Raw genomic sequence first — 14687 nt, 5'->3', positions numbered from 1 at the left:
TCTAGTCTGAAGAAAAATTCACTTGTTCAATATCAGCAATTCTACTTCACATCTTTAAAAATAAAACATTGGTTTAATTTCTTTCATTTTTATTTAATTTGCTTCGTTGTGTCCTGGGAAGCATTACTCATCCATTAGACCCTATGTTCAATCTAACTCGGGTTATCATCCTTTTCACACAGGCTGGCGTGAAAAGTTCTTCCCAAGATGCCACTTTAGGCAAAGAGAAACACCAGGGAGAAACCCTTCCTGTGTTACTGTGGACACAGAACACAAAAGGCACCCTTTTTTATTTTATAATAAATTATTTTCCCCACTTAAACACTAATAATATTACAAAACCTTGTCAGTTACAAAAAGTTGACTAGTCATTTGTCTTCAAATTTTAATGACTAGAAGTTACAATAATAATGCATTATAGTAAATACATAAGATTTTTTTTCTAATGCAGTTAGTTGTGAATTTTACATTTTAAGTTCTAAAAGGTAAAATAAGAAAGATAAGGGGTGAGAACATGTTTGAATTCAGTTTGGAAAAAGAGAAATAGACAAAAAGTATCCTAGGAATAGGATGGCATGGCAGCTAGCATCTTTAATCTTGGCACTCAGGAGGCAAAGGCAGGAGGATTACTTTGAGTGAAATCAGCCTAAACTATATAATGAGACCATGTCACAAATAAAACATAAACAAAGGACAAAAACATCCTAGGAAGAGAGTCACAGTAATAACTAAATAACTACAATACTTGAAAATTAAAAGAATTTTAACACAAAGACAAAAGCCAGGAAATTCAAATTTTTTTCTGGCTACAAATAAAGTTTTATTGTAACATGGCTACATGTTGTCCACAATTGCTTTCACATTCAAATGGTGCAGTTCAGGAGATGCCAAGAAGACTTAGGTGGTGCTTGCATTGTATGCTTTCGTCATTTTTGCCTACCTGTTTGGAATACTATAAACTGTAATGCCCAAGTTGCAACCCCCAGCACTGTGAGTGGCTCATAGATCATCAGACCACATTTTACTTTCAGCACCAGTATTGATAATATCAAAGTAAAAAAAAAAAAAATCAGTAAACTGTAAGTAACATGTGTTTAAGGCAATGAAAAATAAAGATTATCTTGTTATAAAATGCACACTTCTATACCCTTACAGTGAAAAAACTGTGACAGAGCAAAGTTTGATGTAGAACCAGGCCATTGGCCTGGTACCACCATAGTGTGCTCAATAGCAGAGCAAATATGGAGGTAAGCAATGCAACAGGTTCAGAGTGTTTGGAGTATCCTCGAGGCGAGGCAGTGGGTGTCTGGGCTCAACATCCTTCTCATGTCCTGGGAAACCAGTTCCTGCATCCTGCTTCATTATCTCATAGAAGTGGTTCAGTAAATGGAGGGTTATTGGAAGCAAGAGGTATCTAAAGCAGGAAAGAGATGATGTCAGAAAGTACCAGCATTTATCAAGGACTGGAGTGAACCCTCTGAACCCAGGGAAAGGCTTCCTGCATCCTGTTCTTGCACTATTAATTACCTGGGCGGGCACATTGAAGCCCGCAAATGCTTTTGGTCACAAGGACAAATGTCTAATTATTTTACAAGGATGAATTGGAATGAGCTTCCTTAGAGTCTTATGGTAAGATTGTTAAGGATTTCCCCCTCTCAAATTTAATCCATATTCAAATCAACTGAAGATAGTTTAAATTACAAATTCTTATTCAGTATATCTGGGACTTAGCTCGAGTTCCAGTACATTTGACAAATGCAATTTCAAATAATGTCAGTACTCCTTGAAGCTCCTATACTGCATATACATGGACAATAGATGGCATGATAGTAGATTATGAGCAAAAGTAGACAAGTAGAAGCATCTTCTAAGTATTATTACATTTATAGTATTTCTTTAAATGGACCTTCTATAACATTTAGCTGTCAGACAATACCTGAATAGCTGGAGATCTGCACTCACTGTCAATTAAGCAAACATACTCACATGTACTTACAACCAATGAATGAGTAGATGTGGAAAAAAGCTGTTCACATTAATTTTAAGTTACTTTTGCTTTTTAGATTTTATTTTGTCTTTTCATGTATTCCTTTCTGTTTCTTCTGAGTCCCTTTAGCCAGTATTTCTTCTCTTGTATCCTAATAAGTATGATTATATTCATGTACGTACATATATGTATGTTAATTCTGTGATTTCATACAAAAATGCTCATGAACTTTGAATTTATTGCCAATAGAATCTTCTTAGACTTCAATACATTCTTCCTCTTGCAGACCTTCAATGGTTTTGAAACGTTGCTCATGAAGTGTAGCATTTCCCACTATTGAGCTGCCTCATTTTCTCCAATCATCTGTAATGTTTTCTTACATGAGCCATATGGAATTAAAATATTATACATGCTTGTGTTTATTATTTGAAAATTTATTGTATGTACTCACAAGTAATATAAAAAAGAAACTAAAATAAAACTATATTAATTTGTTACACTTTATGGTGAAAATCTGTAACTGGCATTTAATTGTTTTCTTCCTGAGAATCATGGCAATTAATTAAATAATCAGTTAGCATAAGGATAGAAATAATCAAATGGAATGTCTTGGATTGAGTTTATACAATGTATAGACATGTTTTCTAAGCTATCTTCCCTCAACAGACCTACAATACGTTTAAATCTATTGATAACAAGGTTGGAAAGAGGGTTTCCTGTTTCTGTTCTTCTATGGGGCTCTAGGTCAGTTTTCTAGTTTTCTTTCTTCCTTTCTTTCTTTCTTTTTTTTTTTTTTTTTTTTTTTTTTTTTTTTTTTTTTTGAGACAGGATTTCTCTGTATAGCCCTGGCTGTCCTGGCACTCACTCTGTAGACCAGGCTGGCCTCAAACTAAGAAAACCACCTGCCTCTGCCTCTGCCTCCCAAGTGCTGGGATTAAAGGCATGCGCCACCACTGCTGGGCTCTACATCTGTTTTTAATATTCTTATCAGGCAGCTCAAAATGTCAATTACTCCAGCCAATATGACATTTGTTTCTGGACTCGTGCAGGCACATGTGAATACCCACACACAGACACAAAATAACAGATAACTAGGATTAATCTTCAATTTGTATCTGAAGAATGAATTAACTTTATAAATCTCTTAATTGATTAACTGTGGCCCTGAAAGGGGAGGCAAGTATATGACAAGAGGATTTAAAATTTTCTGAGCAATTTTTCTTATTTCTGCAGCATATTCACAATATATTTAGTACCTCTGAAGTATAAACATGCATATAGGGTGTACTTGCATTATTATTTCTTTCACTGCTACAAATTTTATCATGTTTTCCATCTATTTCTACTATATCACATAACAATTTGCCGTGATACAGTGAGCATACCTTGAGGCCTATAGTGGAAATAATGATGTTAACAACACTCAATCTAAGTAAGAAACAAGACAACTTTTATCCTTGAGGTGGGAAGATATTCTTGGAAGAAACACATGACTTTGGAAGTATATTTTTCACCATTTGAATTTCACATGTTTTACAAGCCATGCCTGGTATTTGGATTATGAATAAGTCTTGAAGCTTAAAAGTGTATCTTGGTTATTGAACACAAAAGTGTCTAAAAAAAATTGGAATGATTTACTAAGAGGTTGGCAGTTTGAAATTAAATCTTCTGTCTCTCTGTCTCTCATACATACAAACACACAGTGCGAGGGAGAGAGAGGAAAAGAGGGAGAGAGGGGGGAAGGGAGAGAATAAAGGTGGGAGAGAGAAGAATAATGTCACTAAAATGAATATCTAAAAATGTGGTATACATTCTAAAACTGAGCAGTTAGAAGAGGTATTATCATGTGATTTATTTATTTATATGGTAACATTTACTTTTTCCTCATCGTTTCCTTGTGCTTTAGTAAAGTTAACTACCATATACAGAAATGCAAATGGCAAGAACATGACAATTATGGATGATGAAAAATAACAGGAACCAGAGTTCTTAGAGTGACAGCTTTACAAGTAATGGAGTCATGCCAACAACCATGTAAAATTGGAAACATATCTTACCCAGTTGCACATTAAATAAAACCTATGTTCTTTGCCAGCCCAGTAACAAAAAGGTTTATGAGAGACCCCAAATCTCAGTTCCACTTGGATTTCTTTCAAGTAACTTTAAGATAGTAAGTGTATGTGCTGTTAGAAACCTTTAAAATTACTTGAATATATAAATATATATATTAGTGTATTATATATTTATTATATGTGCTATATAACTGTTATATAATTAAGGTATATATATAATATATATATATATATTATATATATAATTAAGATATATATACTTAAGATATATATATATTTGTTTGGGTATGTATATTGCCTAGCAGTAACATCTCTTGCTTTCAGTTGTTCTACAAACTGATTGTTTCCTTAATTTCTATCACTTGTTTATTTCTATATCTTGTTTATTGCCACATAAATCTACTTGTTTGCTCAATAAAAATAGGAAACAATATGTAAACTCTTTTACTGTTTTGTACTCAATACTGCAAAACTCTTTTTCTATACCTGAGACATAGCAAAAGTCAACACTTTTCATCAATGTACTCATCAAATGTCTTTGTCTTCTAGACTTATTCTAGATATTGTCTACACCTTAACTCAAGTGCTAGTATCTGCTCATGATTATGGTTGGCTCTATGTTATTTTAAGACATTCCTGAAAAGACATACCCACAGTGGGTTTTCCATTGACTATGTAACTACAACTTTCAGCATTAAGCAATGTTCCCCTTCACCTATTACAAATTAATTGTATATGAACCATTATTTGTTTAAATATTTGTCTTCTTTCTCATTATATAGTCTACTCATTATTCATCAACATCACAAAGTTTCTTGGCATAACATGTCCTTCATAAATATTGACTGTTTGTGGGCTTATTTGTATTTGATTATAAAGTATATCTAACTTGATGAAACTATAGCAATATTTTCACTATAGATTCTGGTGAAACTCAGCAATAATACAAAAAGAATGGATCTGGGTGGAAAAGATGTAAATATAGTACCCATAAATGAAATTTTAAAACAAAATCAAAATATATCTTTAAGAAGTCAGTCATCAGTTTTAATAGTACATGGAGTTTAAGGTACAGAATATGAATTTCTATTTTTGCATGTGTTTATAGAAGATTTATACCTTTTAAACTTCTAATAAACTAAGATTAAACTTAAAATAACAAAACATAGATTATATTCTATGCCTTTGGAATTTAAAGATGTATGACTGATCATAAAGTAGATAGAGGGTAAACAAAATCTCTAGGCCTGAATTATTAGCATAAATTATTCTACATTAAGATATGATGTAATTCAAAATAATCAAACAAATAAAAGTGATTAGAAATTGATTATTAAGAAAAAGAAAGCTATAAGATTAACCATTTATATCAAGATGCCTTCCTTCTAGAGAACCTTCACATGTGTCAGACTCAAAGTAACCTCACAAATAAAAGATCAATTAAATTTAATGATTTATATTGAAATGTTATTTAGCACAAAGGGAAACAAGCCATTGTGTATAACAGTCCTGTGAAATGAAATGACGAAAACATTTAATATTGGACTATTTAAAGCTTTAAAATAAAAGTAATTATGAGAACACATAGAAGAAGCACCATGAGACTTTACCAACTGAAATGAAAATAAGTTTAAGATAACAGAAAGCAAAGTGAATGTCTCCAGCTTTACAGTAATAAAATATTATCATGATCTCCAAACAGAGAACAACTTGAACTAGATAAGCCTATACTGAAAGGTGTTAATGGTTATATTTCTTCTCATAATTATGTTTTTATAAATATATTGTCTGGTTTGTTGCATTTAAATATAAATGAATATATTCAATCATTAGTGGTAATTGAGCTTCAGAAGCATTTGAATAGAAAATATTCAGAAAAAACAGAGAGGCAGGATGAAGAGGATTGAGGGAGGAAAATGAGGGTGGCTGAAAGGGAGGTGGGTGGAACTGAATATGTTTAAAATAAGACTTGAAAACGTTGGCAGGTTTCTTGAGAATAGATTCCAGAAAAATTCAGTAAATTAATGATATCTTACAAAGGCAGGTGTGAGTTGACTCAGAAAAAAAGAACAGATATATTATGCTACCTTCTACAAAATTAAGCTATGTATTTAAGACAAATTATTATGAATATAAATAGTTATATGTAGGACTGGATATTAAGAAAAATAAAAAAGAGGTAAAATACATATGTATTTTGAAGTATTAAGTTGAATGAGTGCTTATTATAAAATATGTAAACTTTTTCCATCTGAAACTATGAATAAATAATAATTTCTTTAACTCTTATAAGTTACCTTTATCATAATCCCAATAAAACATACATGTTAGGAAAAAAAGGGTATAATTAAAGTGGAAAATTCTGTTTTCTTTGGATTCTCAGTTGTGTCACGTGACATTTTTCTGGAAACTGTCTTGTGAGAGGATGTTTTGTTGAAGCAGACGTGAGAGGGCAGATGTGTGATGTTTTCTTGGACTGGACACTTGAGAGGACTGTGATGTTCATGAAGGATTTAAACAGAACCCCACAAACAGTGAGAAGATTCTCTGGCATTGTGATGCCATGGAACGCGTCACTGGTCTTTGTTGGTCTTCATAGAGAGAGAAGTGCCAAGGAAATTCTGGTATACTTGCTGATTCCTGCTGCTTCTGCTGATTTGTGTGTTTTCTGTTAGATCAAGCCACTGCTACTGATTTGTGTTTGTTGTTTGGTATTGGATCTGAGCTGGTTTCCTGACAGTGAAAAGCTGAATTGTCCCAAAGGACTACTTCTAAGCAGGTCCACAACCCCCTTTTTCTATTAACCCTTTTCCCCCAACCTCAAGATGGTGGGTTAGAAGGGAGATTGAAGCATTCAAGAACCATAAATAAATTAAATTTAGAATAAGCCTATATATAAATCCTTTGAAATTGATATTGTATGGTAGGATACAAAAAATGTTTGTAATCCATACTTGTCAACCAAAAGAAGTGAAAATATAAGCATGGAACTGACAGACCATACATAAATTATCAGTAACTATAAATATAAATATTGCTTATTTCACCATACAACAAATGTGCTTTGATACAAAATATTGCAAGATGTTTATTACTAATGATGAAACAAATATACAAAGAACAAAACAATATAAAGTGAAAGGATTGTAATAAAGTATGCACTGCTGAGGGAGGGATAATTTTTCTTCCCCAGAAGTGAGCCACATGATTTGTTATTCAATATCAAATGGCTAGCTCTAGAAATATATACACGTAGGCAACATTGAATTTAGCAGATTGTGTTCATATATTTACTCATATATATCTATATGTATAAAATGGCAATAGTTTACAAGGAGGAGATGAACTTAGAACTGTGGGGTTAGCATGGGAGGGGTGGAGCTATCATGGGAGGAAGTGGGTTAAGGGTGGGGCTAGCATGGGAGGGGTAGGGATAGTGTGGGAGGGGTTGGGGGAGAAAGGAGAATGAACAAAATGATACAATTATATTTTAATTAGTTTTTAAAAAATAATGAGAGGATTCTGGATATTTATGACAGGACTGACCTAGTATTTGTAATGGCAGAATTTTTATGTAACCAGATAAGGTAACACAGGAACAAATAATCATATTCAGCTCTTGATAGCTTACATCTCAATAGTGCCCAACATTACAAGCTAGATCTAAAGGTCTAATGGTTCCATTCAAATCTTGGGAGTAACCAGCATCTGTTTAATAGGACATAATGACTAGTCAACAGGAGGAAAATTATACCCTAAACTTCCTAACATCTGCAAATGCTCATCAAAGAACCCTCTCTTTGAAGCAAAGAAACATCATTACAGAAAAATTATTTGAAATGCAGAGATCAACTGATCATGGAATGCAAACGCCATTTGATGAACCGACTAAAACTCCTTCACCTAAAGCTCAGAGAACATCAAAGAAGAGGTGAGAAGATTGTAAGAGCCAGAGGAGCAGTAAATCTGCTCTGATACTGTGTCTGCTCCTATGACAGCAAAGCTACATTCCTACTATCTTATTAATACTACGGCCTAAACATGGATTCAAACAAGGCAACAGCAATAAACCTGAGAACATGGAGGGGGAAAATTGCATAGTGCCCCCCATAGACAACGAACTATAGGCAACTAAGAAATGTTAAAATGCCCCCCATAGACAATGAAGTATAGGCAACTAAGAAATGTTAAAAGAGAAAGAAATAGAAAAGGAGAGAATAACTAGGTTAACTCTGAAATCTCTATCTATATCTTATGTACATATACTATATATAATCTAATTATATACATACATATATTACCTAATATATAATGTATCTTATATATTATGATATATTATACATATTAAGCATATATATTTAAATACATATATCTAAATAAATATCTAAACATATATATTTATATATCTAAATATATGTTTAATATATAATCTACATCTAAGTATATACTTATAAAATATTATGTATGTATTATATATAATATCATTTATATATTGTGTGTCATATGTGTATGTTTGTGTTTGTGTGTGTATTTGGGCATGACAATAACAGTCAAAGTAAAATAAGAAGAAGTGAGGGGGACATGAGAGTAGATGGAAATGGGAATTATAAGGATTGAAGTTATAAAATTGCCTTTTAATTAAAAATAAAAATAGTAAAATGAAAGATTTTAAAAAGAAATTTCAAAAGCATTTTAAGTTAAACACAGACATAGTCAATGCATTTATACAGTATTCAGAAAAAATTACTACATGGTAGCTATAATAAAATATCACTCTTTATAGATTTAATTATTCTTATATGCATTTATTTCATTATGATAAAATGTAACAATCTTTACGAATATACCTCAAAATAAGGAAAATGGATATCCATGAATAAAAATGAGCTGCTTTATCTCACATAAAAAGAATTAAATGTTTTTAAATGAAGTATTAGGATAATGTCCAACTAAAAGTTAAGCTGGAGACATTTTTAACATGTAAAGGGTATTTATGAAAAGCACAATTACATATCCATTCAAACACAAGCAAAACATCTTAAACGTTACATCATCTTGCATATGTAAGAACATTGGTGGGAGGGACAAGAAAGATTTCGAGGGAGGATGGGTAACAGAACACAGAAGATAATACATAAAAATGAGGAATTTTATCAGTGAGGTTAATGTGGAGAGGGGATATGAGGTAAGGCAGAGGAGGAAGTCTGAAAGTCTGAAAAGTAGAAAAAGAATGAAAAAGGTTTCTTCCTATTATTTAACATGAGCTTCAGTTTCTACTTCTAGACTAGCTATCTACTGACCTCTTTATGAGAATGCTCTCATTGGCTAATCACTGTTTACCCTAAACAGCATTGCACTGATTAACCACCTTCAAAGTTCCTTTGGAAACATCTTGGTTTTGTATTCATTGGTAGCCACTTGTATCTTTCTGCTTATTTCTATCTTTCTGTTTAGTTTAAGGATTATGGTTAGACACACTCATCAACCCACATCCATAAATCTGTCCTTCTGTGATCACATTTGTCTTAATATGCTAAGCTATGCTATGGTACCTTATTTCCTCTTCCCTATGATACATAACATCTATATCTCATATACATAACAATAACAGCATTCTACTCACTAGTATGTTCATTTATATGAAGTGGAATTAGTGTTCTCTAAATCCTCTTCATCATTCATGTTGATGAAGGTTCTGTATGTTGTGTGGAGAAACCACACAGACCTTTGCACATAAAATGTCATTTCTCTACTCTTGACCTACTTCCCATTCTCCACAGATTGGTAATTTATTCAATGTCACACAATGACTTTTTCATGACTATTATTTACAGTTTGCCATTTATTATCACACTAGAATAGACTATAACTTTATTCTGAGCATAGAGGTAACCGGCTAAGCCAGATATTTCTATTTTATCAATGAGGTTGTTATATTTCTATGGCTCCATCACTATAAAACATAGCTGTTATTCAAAAGATTATAAGAAAATATATTGTGAGACTAATTTGAAGAATAATCACTCAAAAACTTGGATTGAGCTTATGCTGCATGAAACAGTTTGTGCTGAAAATGAAAACATATAAAGAAAAAAGTACATATGAATTAATGTATTTATCAAATACATTAGTGAGAATTTTTTTTTCCTGATAGGACAGAGAACAGTTTATTGGTAATGTAAGAATATCTTAAAAAGAGTAAAACTTGCCTTTACCTAATCCCTCCCTGTCTTCTCCCAGACATGTGAATTTTTGACTTAAGAGAATAGCATTTAGAAATTTTCAAAGTGAGCAATTTGTATAATTTACAGGTTAAAAAATGGTACTGTTCGACTCAGAATTATCTTAAAAACTGAGTAACTCTTCTTGACATCACTGCCGCCATGGCTCACCTCTTCCTCATCTTCCTCTGGGTGCTCCAACCTCCTGTGTGCTGGGGTTACAGACATAGATCCCACCAGTCTGGGATTCATGCAGTCCTGGGGATCAAAGCCATTCCTCAGAAAACTGGATATAGCATTTCCTGAGGACCCAGTTATACCGCTTCTGGACATAACCCAAAAATGCTCGAACACATAACAAGGATACATACTCCACTATGTGCATAGCAGCCTTTTTTATAATAGCCAGAAGCTGGAAAAAATACAGATGTCCTTCAACACAGAAAATTTATTCAACAGATTACAAAAATTGGGGTAAATTTTGCAGCATTTTGTAAATGCTACTTGTTGACATTTAGAGATTTTGATTTATTCAAAAACCAGGGATATACTAAGAATCAGATTGGTTCTGTCTGTTTACTGTGAGCATTTTTTTGTCACATTGACAGAAGCTAGAGTCATCTTGGAGTACAGAACCTCAGTTGAGAAAACGTCTCAGTGAGATTAACTTTAGCTGCCAATCTGGAGCATGTCAGCTCTTCCCAGCCAGTCCATTCTAATCAAGTAGTCTTCAGCGTCTTCAACAGAAGATGGAGCACAGAAGCTCTGCCCAGAGATACAGTTCTCATGCCACATTTTTGAAAACCATCCCTTTACAAGGTTGTGTCTCCTTTCACAGGCTCCCTTTGGTCTTGCAATCTTGACATCTTCCTTACTATTTTAAGGTAACTTCTGTAACATTGATACAAATCTGGTTTTTTTTCCTTTAATTGGCCTAAAATATACATGATTCACTCTAATTTTGTGACTTGACCTAAGTCATGAAACTGGCAGAAAATCAGGGTAAAGAGGATTTCGAGCATGGCACACACTGACACTCAGAGCAGAAGCTCTGTCACAGGGGTATGCCTGCGCACCCAGAGGAGCAAGCTATCACAAGTCCTATAGTCATCTCAAGGACTCCATCTCTCCCAGCCAGGGCCCTGACCTACTAAACATTCAACCTTCATCCTAACTTTCCTACCCATATAATTAATTCCTAGGTCTTAAACTCAGTTTATTTGCATTGCCCTCTAGCTAATTGAGATGAAAATTTCATTAAATGTGTCAAAGGAAACTCTCTAACTCTCCCATTTGGCTTTAATTTGGTGATTAATCATGCTCAGACATTTAGTCTTTTTCCAGTGCATCGACAGTACTCAGCAACACCAAGAAGCAGCCACTATATTCCACTCTCCTGATATTAATGGATAATGTTCTGAGCCTTGCACATGGCCTGGATATTTCAACTAAGCTAAAACCACTTGTGTAAACTTATAGAACATGGCCTGGGTTTCCCAGAATGCTATTTCCTGGATGTTTCTTAGAATGAACAAGGCCAAACTAGACCTTTTGTTAGGACATTTAGAAATCCATAATAAAAAGAATCCATTTAGTTGCTTATTAGTCTGTATGTGTGTGTTTGCATATAATATATATATATATATATATATATATATATATATACATATACATCATATACATATGCATATGCACACATACATGTACACATACATGTACACACACACACACACATGTTTGTATGTGAGTTTGTGAGTGTAGGCCGGGGCCAATGTTGAGATCTTCTGTATTTCTCTCTAATCTGTTAAGACAGTATTTCTCACTAAAGCTAGACCTCACCCTTTTGACTAGAATCAATTGTCTCTGGCCACTATCTAATAATTATAGATGTGTAACACCATATCTAACTTGCACTTGGTGTTAGAATTACAAATCTATTCACAGGTGCTGACATGGCTTATACATTACCCACTGAGTAATCCTCCCAACCCCAAAATGCTTTTTTTTTTTCAGTATTTTTTTTTAGAACAATGAATATGCATTTGTGGTTCATATGTATCATTACAGGCTGCCTGTAACAAATGCAAGTTTCTTTCATCTCTGCAGCATGTATGAATATAATCTCATGATTAAGGATCCCAGAGACAAATGTATTAAATCAAGTACCTTATTACATTTTCATTCATCCTTTCTAGGAGTTTCTCCTTAATAAATCTCTGATTGATAAATCAACTACTTAATACATTAAAACACATTCATTTACCATATTAACATTTTAAATAATTTAACTGCTAGAAAATGTTTCAAAATATTAGTTATGAAACTGTTTTCCATAAACAAGTAGGAACTTGCAGAACCTGTTCCATCACACACACTAGGAACTTTCTAAGGTATAAACTTACTTGGAAGACTGTTGGTTCTGAGAGTTGAACTGAAAAGTATTTTATCTTTATCATCACTGTGACTAAAAGAGAATCAGAATTGAGTAAGAAAACAAAACTTTTTTTTTGCATTAAGAATGCAAATTTTGCTTGTCCTCCAGGAAATCCTGGCTTGCAGTTACTGATAAGACAAGAAGAATGGTAAAGAATCCAAGTATTTACCAACCTTCAAGCTAATAAACTCCTCCTCCATAGTAATACTGCCACTGAAAGAAGATATTAGACTCGTTAATAGAAAGAAAACATATTTATGTATTTGTTTGTTTGCATATTTGTTTATTCATTTATAGTTTGCATTTTTAAAGCAAGCTTAATATCAGTTAATGCATAAGCTAGTTCTCATTGTCATCAAATTCCGAGGGAAGACAAATGAGGAAAGATACAGCAATCAACTTCACATGCAGTGGGCTAATACAGTTGATGATGTCTCACTTGTCTTCCAAGATTTTCAAATAAATTCTTCATATAAACATGACATCTTCATTACAAATGAGCTTAATGTGTCTCCGTCCTTACAAAACATAATTTCTCTACTTGCAAGGTATTTAGAAACAAGCAAGAGACTAGTGGGAACCACCCCAGCACAGAGTATTTAGATATTATCATTAAGTCTTTTCAAAAACACACTTGGCTATAAATTATTTCTAGCCAAAGTTTACAGTAGCCAGGATAACAAGGTTTTATGCATTCAGTAGATCACCCATATATTACTGTATGCATTCAAATAACTATTCCTAAGCTTTACTGTTTCTCTTGTAAATGTGAGACAGAAAAATTGTTTAGATTATTATTACATAATAAGATGCTGAAGTTAATCTAAATTTGATCCTTCACATGCTACTGTAATTCAGTTTCTGCATTAGACATCATCAGACCCGCATGCAATATGATAACCTCTCTGCATACAGAAATCTTCAGAGATGGCTTCAGTTCTTACTGATGTCTAAGTTCACACATCAATTCACTAAGTGTGTGTTTGAGTCCTATACCTCATGACAGATAGCTGCTCGGCTTAGCACTTATTGGCATTCAGATTTCTTCTGAAAAAAAAAAAAAAAAACCAGCTGGGACAAGGAACCGCACAGCGTTACCTGAAGAGTGCCTGAGAGTGAGGAGATGAGCCACTGCCTTATTTAATATCATCTCCCTGTAGAATGTATAAGAGTAAAATAGGGAAAACTCAGTCTGGAGCCATGTTACTAAGAAAGGCACTGATGTAATTGAATTAGCCGACTATAATCAATATATATTTCCTCTTCGTTTTATAAGGCATATAATTGTATATTTTGTTTTATTATATTTACAATCTGCCTCTAGCTATTATCAAATACTTTTTAGATTGCCAAAATAAATATATGCAATATAAATTATTAAAAGCATAATTATGTTTATTCACTGTATACTTCATTTAAAAGAAATTTTAATTATTTTTTTGAGGTAAGCTATTCTGTCTTATTATGAAAGAAAATATTTGGTGAGTTAAACACATTCAAATGACTTTATTTCCTAATATGCCAACTATTGTGTTATTAAAATGTTCAAAAAGTCAAAGGAATTTGCTTCAACAATTATTTAAATAACATATAAATTAAATTATTTGAAATAACATACTAAATATCCTGTGGCCAATAAAGCACTAAGGAAGAAAAACTTTACTTTAAAAAATCAAATACTTTCAGTTAAAAACAGACATAGGCTTAATATCACATATTTAGTATTTGAAAACTATAAAAATAAAATAGAAAGTCCAATTCACATACCTCTAAATTAAAGTCTGTAAGAGTCATGATATAAGACACCATATGTTAGTTATTACTAAGTTGTGAATTTAATATCTGACACATTTGACATAAATATGTCTATGAAATTTCTAAATATAGCCTATTCATAGAGTCTCCTATACAGTACAACTTACTGGGGTCAGAACTGACTACTTGACTTAGAGGTATAAAGCAACACTGCCCCC

General features: G+C 32.9%; 1 non-coding gene across 1 annotated transcript; it reads right to left on the bottom strand.

Annotated features, from left to right (window-relative positions):
* Window positions 1-1434: 1434 nt before the first annotated feature.
* LOC117706371 (small nucleolar RNA SNORA71) lies at window positions 1435-1571 on the bottom strand. The gene has a single exon (XR_004606485.1). It is a non-coding gene; the product is annotated as a small nucleolar RNA SNORA71 (small nucleolar RNA).
* Between the last annotated feature and the right edge of the window lie 13116 nt (window positions 1572-14687).

Source organism: Arvicanthis niloticus, chromosome 3 (genome assembly GCF_011762505.2).
Source record: "Arvicanthis niloticus isolate mArvNil1 chromosome 3, mArvNil1.pat.X, whole genome shotgun sequence".
Lineage (NCBI taxonomy): Eukaryota > Metazoa > Chordata > Mammalia > Rodentia > Muridae > Arvicanthis > Arvicanthis niloticus.
Note: the sequence above shows the minus strand (reverse complement) of the source record. Positions and strands in the feature narration are given on the sequence as shown.